Source organism: Callospermophilus lateralis, chromosome 10 (genome assembly GCF_048772815.1).
Source record: "Callospermophilus lateralis isolate mCalLat2 chromosome 10, mCalLat2.hap1, whole genome shotgun sequence".
Taxonomy (NCBI): Eukaryota; Metazoa; Chordata; class Mammalia; order Rodentia; family Sciuridae; genus Callospermophilus; species Callospermophilus lateralis.
The window spans coordinates 124,111,597-124,127,949 of NC_135314.1; the positions used below are offsets into that span (position 1 = coordinate 124,111,597).

At 38.9% G+C, this 16,353-nt stretch overlaps 1 protein-coding gene across 4 annotated transcripts in view; it reads right to left on the bottom strand.

Annotated features, from left to right (window-relative positions):
* Ppp2r3a (protein phosphatase 2 regulatory subunit B''alpha) overlaps nt 1–1,749 on the bottom strand; it is a 160,729-nt gene extending 158,980 nt beyond the window's left edge. Inside the window, exon 1 of one of the 4 annotated variants that reach the window (XM_076868997.2) lies at nt 1,612–1,749. The gene's annotated coding sequence lies outside the window, so the exon portion shown is untranslated. Of the gene's footprint in view, nt 1–1,078; nt 1,417–1,611 lie in introns of those variants that run through there. The other 3 variants (XM_076868994.2, XM_076868995.2, XM_077110448.1) reach the window with 3 other exon arrangements.
* Between the last annotated feature and the right edge of the window lie 14,604 nt (nt 1,750–16,353).

Consider the following 16,353-nt stretch of genomic DNA (forward strand, 5'->3'; position numbering starts at 1 on the left):
TAAGCTGAGTTTTAAAATATGCAAATATTTACAAGTACAAATAAATCATTAACTGTTTAATGTTCAGATTGCTAGTAAATAATTATTCTTGAGCCCAAAAGCCAGGTTGGACCTGATAAAGACTTCTCAAAAGCTTTTTTAAAAAAAAAAAAAAAAAAAAAAAAAAAACAACTTTTTTTTTTTTCTGTCCTGGATTTCTGAGCTTATATATTCTTTTACAATATAAAAGTTGTATAAAATAGCCAGCTCCCTCCCCACCCCCCCACCCCCGCAAGTTTATCACAGTATAAGTTCTGCCAGAAAGGATGGGAGAGCCATTTGGATACAATAACTGTGATTAAATTGTGGGTGTAAATTACAAGTCTATAGATTTATTTTTTTTAAAAAAGGTTTTCAGTAAAAGTCATGGAGACTACTGAAAGAAATCTAGATACTGTTTAAAGGTATCGCCAAGAAAAAACAAACAAACCAACAAAACACCCTGTGTTTTACTACAACACAAGCCTGCTGCCTGCTGAGCTGAGCTGAGCTGGACGCCCATGCTCTGACCTAGTATGGCAATTCTTAGGGTCTCGGCGCTGAGTACTCTCTCTGTTTACAAGAAACTGAGGCCTGACACTAAGGAAGAACAAAGAAAAATGCCTGGCACCATAGGTGCGGGGGATGTTTTGTACATAAATGAAGATTTGAGGAGGAACGCTTTCTCTGATCTTGAAAGACATTACAAATCATTCTTTCTGCTTACGTGTTAAAATTTTATTTTGTTTTCAGATCACTGCCTAATAAGAAAATACCTTATAATTTACAAACAGCAGAGTCTCTCCCCCTACGTTTGCCGACAATTAAGCGGGATAAAATTTCTTTAGGCTTTAACCAGAGTGGGAGGAATGGAAATAATGTGTGCACAACAGAGTTCCGATGCAACATCAACTCCAAGCCCGGCCAGCTGGTTTCCATCGAAAGGTCCCCCAGGAGAACGCCCCTCCAAGGCGGAGGTCGGCCACCGCGGCGGAGACCCACCGAGGCGCTCCGAGCGCGGCCGCGGAGCAATGCCGAGATCTGCCCGGCCTCCGTTTACCTTTGTTTCAGGTACCCCAGCTCCCAGCCCGGCAGGGATCCCGCCCGCGGCCCCGAGCTGGTGACACATCCTTCTTTGGCCAAGTCGGGCCGAGGTTGGGCAGGGGGCGGGGAAGGAAAATAAAGCCTCAGCGCCTAACGACGTGACTCTCAGTTCTTCCAGAACGTTGGCATTTGCTTCCCTGCCAAGCTTTCCTGTTAACAAGTTCCCGAGGACTGTGCGGGGGAACCAGCCCCGGAGCCCCGAAAAGTGGGAGGCGCCGGCCACTCGGCCTCCCTCCTCCGCCGGCACCCGGGCAGGCGTTTTCCACACTCTCCGGCCCCGGTAAGTGCGCAGAGGTGCCCGCACTGCCCGGAGTCACCGTGACCACAGCCCTGTCCGTTCTGCTGTTCCTCTGGCCAGGCCGGTCCCCGCCTCCAGGCCCGGCCCCGCCCGCCCGGCCTCCGCGCGCCGCCCCCCGGCTTCGCTACCCCTTGGACCGGGCCGGGGTCGTCGAGGGCTGTAGGCCGCGCGGCGGGAGCCCCCGCGCCTACCTCAGAGCCCGCGGCTCCTCCTCCGGCGGCTGCCTCAGCTAGCCGGCGACACTCGCCACCAGGGCTCCCCGCAGCGCGGGCTCGGGGATGCAAACGCGGCGCGTGAGGAGCGGAGGCCTGAGTGTGCCCCGCCCAGCCGCGCCGCCGCCTCCCGCTCGTCCCACCCTCCACGGCGGGTTGACGCCCCGCCCCTCCCCGCCCTCCAGGCCCCGCCTCGCCCCTCAGGGTCCGCCCCTCCAGGCTGGTGGGGGCAGAAAGGGAGCTGCGAGGGCCGCCGCGGCTGCAGCCCACGCACGCCCTTGTATGGCGGCCTGGCAGAGAAGTGTGAGTCTAAAGCGTTACTATTATTTGACCGGTACTAGGCTCTTGCTCGAATGTGTTACTATTACTATTGTCATCGTCATTTTTATTCTGGTTGTTGTTATAGTCTTTAGTTGTTTTACCCTCTTCAGAGGCCACTGGGCCCCTTTGAGGGCGGCGCTCACCGCTGACCAGACAACCCTGACCTCGTGTTGGCCAGCACCTGCGCCACATTCGGCTCAGCCCAAGAAGTTATATGAATTTTGAAAGAAATTTTAAAATAATTGTTGTTAAATGTAACCCCAATACAGAAAGCTATATAAAACCAAATGCACAGCTAAATATTCTGACACTCATAACCACTTTCCAATTTTCACACCACATAAGGTGGTCTGGCTTCTAATTAATAAGCATACAAATAACAATAAGTCAATCAGGAGACTGAATAGCATGATAAGGATGGAGATAATCCTAGGGGGAGGATTGGGAGGTATGTAAAGACTTAAAAGTAGCCAAGAATTAGATGGGCTGTGAGGATAGGTCCCAGATATCCTGCTATTGTCCTCACTCTCTGTCTCCTGCACCCAAAACAGCACCAGGCACACACAAGGTGTAGTGTGTGTGTGTGTATGTGTGTGTGTGTGTGTGTGTGTTGATTGCCAGGAAAGGAAAATGTATATAAAATCACCCAGAACAGGCTTTACCTGCTGACAAATTGCACCCAAAGTCAGTTTTCCCAGTAGCTAAAATGATGTTGTCTGTAAGATGCCTTGGAAAGAAAAACAAATTATATTTTCAACTTTATACTGCTTTTCCACTTTAAAAGCCCTTTCACATGCTTATGATATCTTACTTGAGACTTAAAGCAATCCTGTGAGAAAGGTAGGGTAGGACAGAAAGACTTCGTAAAGGTCAAGGTTGACTTCATGTGGGTAAGAAGGGGAGGTACACGGTACACAGTGAACCATAAAACAATTCCAGTACTCCTGACCCTGCCAACCTGAATTCTTGGTTTGTCTTGACAGTTTTATTGCCCGAGTTTTTACATTAGGACTCCTTTGGCTCCTTTGCCATGCATTTATACACAATATAACTTGAATGTACAAAGGACACAAATCCTGCCTTGAAATTTGATTCAATACATTGGAGTCAGCCTCTTCATGAGTGCCTTGGTGATTTGGGGCTAGAAGGTTGCCAATTTATCACCATTTATTGAGCACCCAGGCTCTGTAGAATACAAAGAATATGAAACAAATGAGACAACATCTTTGCTCTCAAGGGACTTATGGCTAAGTAAGGGAGATTGAAAATAAATAAGTGTTTAATTTATTATGATGGAGAGAGAATAGTCCTGAGCACAATTAATTGTATTGGGGCAGGGAGAGAGAGAGTAGGGTACATTTTCTCAGGAAAAAGAACATCTGAATATTTTTAATTAAAAAAATATTTAAAATGGAAAAAAACTATCAAATATTCATGAAAAATATTTAATATCAATTGCAAAAGTGAAAATAATAATTTATAATGAATTACTATGCACCTATTACTCTGCTTCAACAATTATCATCCCATGGACAGTTTGTTCCATCTGTATCCTCACCACCTTTCTTCCCTGGATTATTTTGAAACAAATCACAACTAGCATGTTATTTCACTCATAAATATTTTCATATGCATCTTTAAATGATGAAGTCTCTTTTAAAAAGCAAGGACATCATTAAAAATCTTTTAAGATAAATAATTTCTTAAGGAAGGTCTATGCAGTGTTCAAATTTTCCCACGTTTTATAGAATTTATTTCTTCAACTCAGGACCCAAACAAGGTCCTTACATTGCATTTTCCTTAAGTCTCTTAAACCTTTGTTTCTTTCCTTTTGTTTCATATGTAAAAGAAATGGATACTTTGTCCTGTGGAGTTTCCCATATTTTGCACTTTGCTGATTACCGACCTATATTGTTGTTTAACATGGGCTCTACCCCTGTATTTTCCCATAAGCTGATAGAACTAGAGTTTTGATCAGACTTAGGAAAGTACAACCCATAAGGAAGAGAAAAATCAACCTATCAGAAACAAACCCAGAATTGTCATGAATGTTACAATTAGTAGACAAGGATATGAAGACATATATCTATATATGTCTATATCCCCAAATATTAAAAAAGTTCCCAAGAGACAGAAAATATAGAACAAAAGACCTAAATCATACTTCTACAGATGAAGTCTATAATATCTAATGTATTTTTCTAAGATGAAAAATACATTAAGGTCCTGAGGATGTAGCTCAATAGTTGAGTATCTTGCATAAGCCCCTGGGTTCAATCCCCAGCATCAAAATAAGCAAAAACAAAAACAAAAATGAAATTGAATTAATGGCAAACTAGATATTGCTAAAGAAAAGATTAGTGAACTTTTTTTTTTTAAAGAAAGAGTGAGAGAGAGTGAGAAAGAGGGAGAGAGAGAGAGAGAATTTTTTAATATTTATTTTTTAGTATTTGGCGGACACAACATCTTTGTCTGTATATGGTGCTGAGGATTGAACCCGGGCCGCACGCATGCCAGGCAAGCGTGCTACCGCTTGAGCCACATCCCCAGCCCCAAGATTAGTGAACTTTAAGCTACATCAATAAAAATTATCTAAAAATCACACATTCAGAGAAAAAAAGAGATAATAAAGAAAAAGAATATAAGTGAGATGTAGGACAACTAGAAGTCACCTAATATATGAATAAATGTAGAGGTGTGGGATCAAAACATATTTGAAGAAATAATAGCTGAAGGTTTCCAAATTTTGTGAGACCATATGCAGTCATTCCTTGCTATCTGCCAAAGATTGTTTCAACAATCCCACCCTTCACTGTTTCAAGATCCACAAATGCTCAAGTCTCTTATGTAAAATTGGGGTAGTATTTCATATTACCTTCAAACATCTTTTTGTATACTTTAATGCCTACATTATTTATAATACTAATAAAATATACATACTATGCAAAAGTTGTCTTACTGCATTGCTTAGGGAATAATGACAAGAAAAAAATCTGTATATATCAGTATAGATGCAACTCTTTTTCTGAATATTTTTAATCTGCATCTGGTTGAATCCACAGATGCAGAAATTGCAGATATGGAGGGCTGATTGTACTTAGAGATTTAAGAAGCTCAATACACTTTCAGAAAATGAAAAGAGTATCAGAGAGATATAAAACAAGTAGAGTTTCCAGACCAGCAGATGATAGACTTAAAATAAAACACATAAATGATCATATTAAATATAAATGGACTAAAACTATATGATTCAACAACAAAGATTAGGTAAAAAAATCTAAAACACAACAATATGCTGCTGACAAGAAATTTACTTTAAGGGGCTCAGTGATAGAGTGTTTGCCTAGCACGCGTGAAACACTGGATTTGATCCTCACCACCTTATAAAAATAAATAAATAAATAAATAAATAAAGGTATTGTGTCCATCTACAACTAAAAAAGAAAAAAAATGTACTTCAAATTCATAGACAAAGTTTGGTTAAAAGTAAAAGGATAGAAAGAGATTTACTATTCTAAAAAAAGATGTAGTCCAAACTAAAGTAGATTTTATAGTAAAGAATATTATCAAATGTAAAGAAGCTAGACTGGGATTGGGTTCAGTAGTAGAGCGCTCACCTAGCATGTGCCAGGGCCTGGGTTGGATCCTCAGCACCATATAAAAATAAATAAATAAAATAAAAAAATGTAAAGAAGCCTGTGTCATAATGATAAAGGTGTCTGTTAACCAAGAAGACACAATCTATGCCCTTAACAATAGAGTTTTAAAATACATGTAACAAAACTAGGATCAAGAAGAAATAAATCCATGATTATAGCTATAGATTTCAATACCATGCTTCTAGTAACAGTAGATGGAAAATATGCAAAAATATGGAATATTTGATTAACACTATCAAGTAACTTCACCTAATTGATGCTTGTAGGATGCTCCATTTAATAAAAGAATTGACATACTTTTCAGGTGCCCATGGAATATTTACCCAGATAGATCAGATTTGATGATGAAACAAATTTTAAATTTAAAAGAATTCAAGTTGTGCTAAATATACTCTCAGACCACAATGGAATTGTATTACAATCCAATAACATGTCTAGAATTTAGTATATCATCTTCTTCTCCTAACTCCCAAACCTGCTTCTCTTTCAACATTCTTTTCTCATCTTAGGTGAAGTTCCCAATATTTACCATGACAATTAAGCCAGAAATTCTCATTTTTCAATATTTTTTTATTGACACATAAAAGTTGTACATATTTTTGGAATACCATGTGATGTTTTGATATATGTATACATTTTGTAATGTTCAAATCATGGTAAGTACATCTAACTCCTCAAACATTTATCATTTATTTTTTTTTTCAGTGTTGGGGATTGAATCCAGAGGCACTCTACCACTGAGCTATATCCCCAACCTTTTTTAATTTTTGAATCAGGGTTTTTCTAAGTTGCCAAGGCTGGCCTTGAATTTATAATCTTCCTGCTCAGTTTCTGATTACAGATTCCTGCCACCATAACTGGTTTTATTATTTCTTTGTGGTAAATATGCTTAAAATTTTCCTTCCCTCTTCTTTGATTTCCTTCTTTCTTTATATTGGTACTAGGTGATTAAACCCAGGGGCACTGAACCACTGAGTCACATCCCTAGTCTTTTTTAGTTTTTATTTTGAGACAGGACCTTACTAAGCTGCTTAGGGCCTCACTAAGTTGCTGAGGCTTTCCTTGAACTTGCAATCCTCCTGCCTCGGCCTTCTGAATAACTGGGATTACAGGCATGCACTACCACACCCAGATTCTTCCAATTTCTTTGAAATACACAGTATTTTATTATTATCTATAGTCATCCTATTTTATTTCTCCTATCTAACTGTAACTTAGCACCCATTGACAAACTTTTCCTCATCTCTCTTGCCCCCACTCTTCCCAGCCTCTGGTAACCATTATTAGACTGCTGATACAGGATATCAACTTTTTTAGATTCCACATACTGAGTGAGATTATGTGGGATTCGTCTTTCCACGTCTGGCTTATTTTACTTAACACAATGTCTTTTGATTCTATCCATGTTGTCATAAATGACAGGATTTCACCCTTTTTATGACTGAATGGTGTTCCACTGTGTGTGTGTATGTGCATGTACATTTCACATATTATATTTTCTCTATCCACTTATCAGTTGATGGACGCTTAGATTTGTTCCTAACAAATAGTTTCTCCACTATTGTGAATAGTACTGTGATCCACATGGGAGCAAAGATGTCTCTCCAACATACTGATTTCATTTCCTTTGGATACATACCCAGTAGTGGGATTACTGGATCATATGGTAGTTCTATTTTTAGTTTTTTGAGGAACCTTCATACTGTTTTCCATTCAGTATTTAAGCCAGAAACTCTTCATTCTTCCTGTTCCCTCGTCTCTATTATGCAATAAATCTCCAAGTTTTGCTGACTTTTCTTTAAAATTGTCTCTCAAATGTGTTCCCTCTTCTCTGGCTCTATTATTGCAGCTTCAGTTCAGGTCATTACCATCTCTCTTTGTGGCCCAGCACCAAAATAACATTCTACTGGGTGGCTATACTGTAATTTGTGTATACATTCTCCTGCTAATGAACATTTAGGTTGCTTCCAGTTTGGGGCTATTACAAATAAGCCTGCTCTGAAGATTCATGTCCTTTCTTTGTATAGACATACATTTTCATTCCTACTGGTTATATATATCTAACAGTAGTTATACAGCAACTCTCTATTTAAAGTGCTAGATTGTCTTTGAAAGTCAAGATTTTTGTATGTGTGAAAACCTGGATTGAGAGAATTTGACCTACCATTATTTAATCATTTTTTAAAATGTTTTATTTAAATTAAACAAAAACATTTAGAGCTATTTTTGTTTAATTAATGTCAAATTTATTTAAGCTATCTACTTTTATTAGGCTTTTAAGCTAATAAAATGGAGAACTTTTTTACTCTTCTTATTTTGAAATGTATCAAATGTATAAATTAAGCTTAAATTTAAATCTTGTAATGATATCTATAGTCAAATTTAAAATTAGCTTGTCAATATGATAAATTCTATAAACATTTATATATTAATTTGATGAAACTCTTAAAGTTTCAAACTGTCACTACAAATGTAATGTTTCTTATCCTCAAAAGCACTTCAAGCTTACAAATCTAATAAACCTATATTCCTAAGTGCATAAACTCCATTTACAAACCTAACAATTCAAAAGTTATAGATTTAGTACCTCAGAATCTCTGAAAAATTCAAATGCAGTCTATAAACATAATCAATCCATCTCAGATTTTACACATCTCAAATTTAAATCACCAATCTATCATCAATTAAGTTCATTTAAACATTTCAAGTTAAAATCACAAGTCTGAATCCAACATTTCAAATATCCCATCTGTCAAAGAAAACCTACCCAAATTGCCAAGAGGATTAAAAAATAACTTATTTTTGAACTCAACATAAGAAGTATTGAATTTAAGGTTTGAGTCACTTCTTCACTCTTGCTCAGTGTCTGCTTAAGTTTGCCTTACAGAAAAACTCAGCTAAAGTGGAGAATCATAAATAATACTTCATACATAGTTTAACATTTTTAAAAGGGTTAGGACATATAAATGTACGTTCATTTGCCATACATACCTTTTCTTTCAGAGTGAATCTGTTCATTAGAATCACAGGATATCTTTGTAGTATAAACCATTCTCATGGTATGTTCTCTACAATGTCCAGTTTGGAATATGTTAAAATGGAGCAAAAACTTTAACCCACTGGAAAGCAGCATGCATGTAGATTGATTTTTTTTTTCATTGCTGGAGAACTCAGGGCCCCATGCATGCAAGGCAAGCACTCTGCCCCTGAGATACTCCTTTGGCCCCCAAATTTTATTTGTTGATTGATTGACATAATATTCGTACATCTTTAAGGGGTACAGTGTGATAATTCAATAAATGTTTACAATGTGCAATGACCATAACATGGATATAAGAGCTTTCATTTTCAAGCAATTATTATTTCTACACGTGGAGAACTTTTGTACTCTTCTTATTTTGAAATGTATCATAGATTGTTGTAAACAATTGTTACCCTGTAGTGCTATAGGTGACCAGAACTAATTTCTTCTATTGTCTACTCTAAGCTTAAATTTTTTAAAAAAATTTTGTTTTCTGTTTTTTGGCATTTTGCTCAATACCAATGAATCCATGATGAGACAAAAAGATTGAATTTACAGGTATGGTGATACACACCTATAGTTCCAGCTGTCTGGAAGATGGAGCAATAGGATTGCTTGAGCCCAGGAGTTAAAGGACAGTTGGGAAAAATGGTGAGACCCTGTCCAGAAAAAAAAGAAAAGAAAAAAGAAAGAACTGAATACTAACTATATGAGTATATGACAGAAGATAGATAAATCTGTCATGCAGAAGAATTACAAATAATTTACACAGATACCTCTCCTTTAATGAGGGAGATAACTCCCCATCCATAGGTGTGGGCTGCCCATACTGACTTTCTTCCAAAGAGAAAAGTCTGGAAAGGGCAGAGAAGCAGCTTTTCAATGGCGAGAAATGACAAACACTACCTCTGCCTGGTGATCAGAGTCAACACCTACAGTCAGAAATTATGTTGATAGTATGCACTCTTGATTTGATGAGATAAAAATGGTACCTTTTTGGGGCTGGGAATGTGGCTCAAGCGGTACCATGCTCGCCTGGCATGCGTGCGGCCTGGGTTCGATCCTCAGCACCACATACAAACAAAGATGTTGTGTCTGCCAAAAACTAAAAAATAAATATTAAAAATTCTCTCTTTCTCTCTCCCCCCCACACTCTCTCTTAAAAAAAAAAAAAATGGTACCTTTCGGCTGTCATCTTCCTCCCAATAACCCATCACCCAGTTCTCCTCATGAGAAAAACAATAGACAAATAAATGTGTGCAATGGGGAATCCTACAAAATTATGATTGATACTCCTGAAAGTTGTCAAGATAAATAAAAACAAAACAAAGACAAATAAACTCAAAAACTCCCCCAAAACAAGGAAATTCTAAGTAAGGAACCAACACCAGCCTAAAGAGACAGAACTACTGAAGAAATACACTATGTACATTAGTTAATAATTATATTTCAGTATTAGGTCATAACAAATGTACAATATTAATGTAAGATGTTGATAATAAACTGGGTGCAAAGTATGTGGGAACTCTATTATCTGTTTAATTTTTCTTTTCTTTTTTTTTTTTTAAATAGTGTCCTCACACATGCCACACAAACATTCTTCCACTAAGCTACATCCCCTACCCCTTAATTTTTCTATAAATCAAAATCTATTCTAAAAAAAATCAACTCTATTTTAAAAAACCAGTTGGGCACATTTGTATGGCTCTATTTCTGGGTTCTTTATTCTGTTCCATTGATCTATTTGGATCCCTCTGCTCATATAACACTTTCTTAAGTCGTGTCTGGTATGATCAGAGGGATAGCTACCTAGTAGGTGTTAATATTGGGGGATTTTTGTTTTTAATTATTGAGTTTTGAAAAGTGCCCATGTACTAGAGAAGTCCAGTGACTGTAAGTACTCAGTCACTGTACTTACTAGGGCCAGTTGATAGGTTTTACAGAAGGAATGAAGATTGTTAGTTAATTTAATAATTTGATTAAATAAAAGTTGGTTACAATTTTTTTTTTTTTTTTTTTGGTACTGGGGATTGAACTCAAGATCTCTTTACTTTTTAAAAAAAATTTCCAGATAAGGTCTCCCTAAGTTGCCCAGTCTGGCTTCAAATGTGGGATCCTTCTGCCTCAGCTTCCTGAGTCTCTGGGATTATAGGCATGTACCACCAAACCCAGCTAAAGGTTTCTATTATTTTTATTTCTGAGTTCCTTCCATGGGTTGAAAGGACACATGTGCATCTGAATTAACATCAATTACTTGGAGAAGTTGTCAAAGTACTATATATTTACAGATGTAGATTATCTGCTGGAGGTTAAGGGATTGAATACTGGATCCAAGTTTACCTTCCAGAATTATTCCTTCTGAATCCTTTGACAAACTAGGTCTCTTCTTATACAGCTAGAAAATCTTCAATCTTTTCAGCTGGAATTTAACTCACTTCATTACCTAGTGATTGCATAGTCTCTAGGCATACGTAAAGTTATATTTTTGCCTCTTTCTCTAAATCTCTTTTATGATATTTTGGAATTTAGGTTGATGAGAGTCTGCACCCCCACACTCCCAACCAATCTACAATTTCCTAATGGAGGGTTTTTTGTTTGTTTGTTTGTTTGTTTTGGTACCAGGGATTGAACCCAGGGGCACTTAACTACTGAGACACATCTCCAGCCCTTTTTTTGTATTTTATTTAGAGACAAGGTCTCACTAAATTTCTGAGGGCCTCGCTATGTTGCTGAGGCTAGCTTTGAATTCATGATCCTCCTGCTTCAGCCTCCTAGGCTGCTGGGATTACAGGCACATAACCTCACTTCCCACACACCTCTTTGACAGTCTGGTAAAGTCTGTGGATCCCTTTTTAAAATAATGTTCTAAAATCTATTTTCTAAAATGCATTGGATCACAAAGGAAACCAATTATTGAAATAGTTATCAAAATATTAAAACAAATGTGTAGTGTATTTATGTTTCTTTATTAACAGATTAATCAAGATCTAGTGATATATTTAATTACTACCATAATTTCAAAGTAATGAACAAAAATATTTCAAGACATTTGCAACACCATAAAATTCACTGCAAGTGTGAATTATATTGGTGACAGTCATCAATACTACTCACATGGCTGTGGTTTATTGCCCACATTAATAAATGGAGGAAATGCTAGGTTTTTTTCAGTTACCAGGTTAGTAAAAATAAAGATGCAATTTTATTTTTTCATTGGTGTTCTTGGCTTAATGGAATATCATTTCTGTTCTCTGAGATCCTGCATTTGTTCCATATTTTAATTTTTGATTAGTTTCACCCACGACCATTATCCCAGGGGCAGGCTTTAGGGGACTGGGGGTTGAGAGGCAGGGGTGGGTACAGACCTTGATGTCTCCTCCTGTGCCCTATGTGCTTCTCTTCCTTCCCTGCTTAATGCTTTGCCTTCCCAGGCCCAGTCATTTCCATGAAAACCTGCCCTAGTTACAGAGGGCTTGGACTCTGCATCCATTTCCCTCTGCGTTTGTTGGTTTATTTGCAAGACCCATTCCTTGCTAGTTGTCCACTCCTCCTTAAGATCCTGAAGCTTGTCATGTTGGAAAAGTGTTTGTTTCAAACACTCTGAATCCAGGCAGATCATTTGGAAGGTGAGAACATTTGTTTTCTAGTTCCAGCTCCATAGATCCTAGAAGGCAAAATGGAAACCCACATTGAATGCTGAAATTGAAGACTTTACTGTGAAAGAGAAACATTCAAGTATATAAGCAATATATTATTGGTACTATGAAGCTAAACAATGAAGGCGATTATTTTATTCAAATGGGGACAACTATTGAGCTTCTGTAACATTCTTCTCCCTTCATTTCCATGCCTGGAAACAGGCAGAACAGTGGAACTCTTGGTAGTGAGAATGAGCTGTTTTCTCTGCCTTTAGCAATGCTGCTGGCTTCATAGTGCTTTGCTTATTGTGGGACTCTTGCGGGATTTCTACCCTAGAGGTCAAGGGCAGAGATGTTCCAGTTCCCTTGACAAAGTCCCAGGGGCCTGGGAGTGGACTGGACTCTGGCCAGGGACATTTATCCTCAAAGAAATTAGAAACCAGAAGAGGACTGCTCTGCTTATTCAGAAGGTGTAAGAAATAAACCAGCATGTGACTGGGCAAGGAAGTATATCTCAATCTAGACAAACATTTATCTTTATAGGTGTAGGGAGGAGATAAAAACAAAGGCCAGGAGAGGAGAAATGGTTGGTAGTAAAGACAGAGGGAGGAGGGGACAAAGGTTGTTTTTATGTGGAGTTGAGATTCTTCAACTTTATTTTCTCACACTTTTTTTTTTTAATTAGGAAATTTTAGAATATATATAGCATGTAGAAAAGTATAGTTAATTATATGATAAGCAGATACATACTCACCACTCAGATGAGACAAGCATCTGAGGGGAGAGTTCCTGTAGGGAAGCTCTGAGAAGCCAATGGATATGTCCACAGAAAGTGACCCTGTTAGCTATCCTCCTGGCCAGGGAAAGTGAAGCTACCAGGCCGGGTAAGAAATGGTCTGTCCCCTTCCCTTCCGCCCCGCCAACCATCTTCCATTTTGGTAGAGAACAAAACAGTGGGTAGTGAGTTGAAGAGGAGGACAGTGGGGGAGAACAGAGAGCAGAAGGCCTTACCTCCATTTCCTACTTGAGGCTTCCAGGCCTGGGAGCTGGCTCAGGGGAGGAGAATCATCACTAAGTGAAGTTGCAAAGTTGGATGATTTCGAAAGGATTTTGCCTTCTAATTGCTGAACTGAGACTGCTTTAAAACAACTGTGAGACTTTTCCCTTATTTAATAGCGAACAGAAAAGCTGTGGGACTCAAGAGTTTTTCATTTGGAAGCCAAGAAGGTGACCTTCATTGAATATGCACCCACCCGAAGGAGACACTGCAGAGGAAGCAAAGTTGGCCTTTGACTGTGGGGAGCCATGCTTGTCTCCCACACCGCATGGAAAGCACTTAACCAAACCCAAGAGGCTAATGCTACTAAGGAAAGCAATAATTTCCTTTGCCATTAAGAAGGATTAAATTGCTACTTTGGATGTATCAAAATTAATGCAAAAATCCACAATGAACAGGACACCAATGTTTTAAACAAAGACAGGATCAATATTACTGATTTTCCCCTTTGCCCCAGGCATCAGTGTGTCTTAGTATGGCACTGTCACTAATTTTTATTTAAAATTTTGATATTTTGCTCATCATGAGTTTTTTGGCATTATTTTTTTTAAATATTGCATTAAAATTTTACTTATCTTGGTCTTGGAGGGATGTGTGTGTGTGTGTGTGTGTGTGTGTGTGTGTGTTTTTCACTAAATTTTGTACTTGAGGCCAGTATCTAAAAGAAGAAAAAGAAAGAAAGAAAGAAAGAAAACAGAAAAGAAAAGATCTTTTTGTTCATTTTTTTGCCCATGTAATTGCAGATGGGAGAAATAGTTGTATATACTTCTCAAACAGGGAGCCCTTTATAGTACTTACTGGAAAATAACAGAAATGGTCTCATTGATAGCCCCAGATAACACTGAAGAGGGAGCTCTAATCTTCCTTTTAAAACATTCCAACCTACTGCCTGGGATGACAAAAGTCCACAGTAAACAGCTAAATTGGTGCTTTAATGTTGTTGATATTTAAGTATGAAACAAAAGCCTTGTTGTGTTGATTTCTCATTCCTGCTATTTAAAGAAATTCCCTCTAGTACCAATGAGAGTGTACAAGGAGATTTATGACACCTGTGTGTCATATAATACCTGGCATATAGCTCTTGACCATTTTCCTCTCTCAATTCTCATATTTCTCACTTGATCCTGAAAGCTACCCAGAGGTAGGCAGGAAAGGTGCGGTCCCATTTGATGGACAGGGTGTCAGCCTCATTTTGTAGAGGAAGCTGGCCCAAGTCACACGACAAAGTACTGCAGCCTGGGAACCAGGACTTTGGTCTTTAAACTTCAAGGACAGTCCCTTTCCTGTACACTATGCTATGTGCTTCCAAAGACATGTGGAAAATTGTTGTAAGTGGCTGCATTTGAGGGATTGCAGCTATAATCTGAGCTGGTTAGCAGCTGATCTCCCTGAGGCTATATCCAGTCTCCTAATGCTGTTTCATATTAAACAGGTTTGGGAGTGAGTCACTTGGCTGGCACAGACCAGCAAAGTGATTGCTTCAGCCTTGCTTGGAAACTCTAGGTCCTCCCTTTGCCTGGGGGTAGCAATCTCAATGCAAACCTCAGCTATAATCTTGCAGATGCTCTGGGGCCGACTTTGTGTTTCACTTATATAATTTCAGGCTTCATTTAGCATTCACCGTTTCCCTTTCCATGCCTACATGATTTGGTACAGAGTTCTCTTATACTGACACCCTCAGTCTACACACATTTTCCTTTGTTTGGGTGATATTGGGGTAGAAAAGCAGATAAGCCCTGCGTGGGAAACTCAGTCCAAAAGGAAAAGGAGGCTGGAATAGCCAGGTGGGCTGCTGCCTAACACCCACACTGGAATTAGAGGTGGGAAAATTTTGATCAGTTCAAGGAGGGAATTTGGATTTTCTGTCTCTTCCTCTGTAGGGCTGAGGTATAGATTGCTGTTGGTAATTAGTTTGGGAGCCAGAAAACCCCCATTGTAAACTAGTCTCACTGAGGAGAGAACACTGGCTGTTCTATGAATTAGATGTAAATTCAGTGACCTCTCCTTCATTTGCCACTTCCTAAACAGATATCTGATGTAGCAATTGCAATATTTTGTTTTTATTTAATGTTAAATGTCTGTTTGCCCTATGTGATTTGGGGCACCTGGAGCATAGGGATCATGTCTTACTTTGTAATCCCCCAAATGATGGGCCACCTTGTGGTCAGTTTTGTCATTGTTTCCAAAAATAATGCATAATCCACTGCAGAGAAGTTCACAAAGTCTCCAGGAGAGGACCGGCAGGACGACAATGTACACACACACACACACACACACACACACACACACACACACACTTAGTACTGTTATAGCCTTTCCCACTGATCTGTCTGCAAAGTCCATTTGCTAACCCACCTGTTCCAATATTCTGTCACCCTACTCTGGCCTCATTCAATTTTTCTCTTTTTCTTCTCTCCTTTCCTCATCTTCCTATCTCCTCCAGATCTCTGGTCCCCACTGTCTTCTCAACTCTGGTCAGTTCTTTATTATATGGTCTCTGTTGACTTCTTTCAAAATTATTTTTCACTCATTTTATTGATCATCACAACAGAGCTCCAGAGTACACAGATAAGCCTCCTTGAAAAGTCTGAGAGTATTGATATAAGGGGAGGAGAAGGCTGTTAATATGCATATGTTAATATTTCTATCCTGCTCATATATATCTTTATTTCCTCAGCACCCACCTCTGCATTTAGCACAAAGGTTTTCAGTAAATGATTGATGAATGAATCAAGTACTCCTAGCCTTTACCCCAATGTACCATTACTCCTGTCCTGAGGAATGCCACCCCTTTCAAGGAGAGACTGGCAGATCAATAGTTTCAGTTCCTCAAATTAGTTGGACCTGCTTTTAAGGCTGCAGGTGGAGGTAGCGCCAACAGGGAGTAGCAAATCCCCCTCAAGCTTTCTAGTGCCCGGGTTGCTAACATCCCAGGTGATATGTATGTAAGGGTGAAAAGCCTTGTCCCCACCCAGTAGTGAGGCCTGCTTCACACCTTGACAATGGCAGCCCCATTTCCTGAGG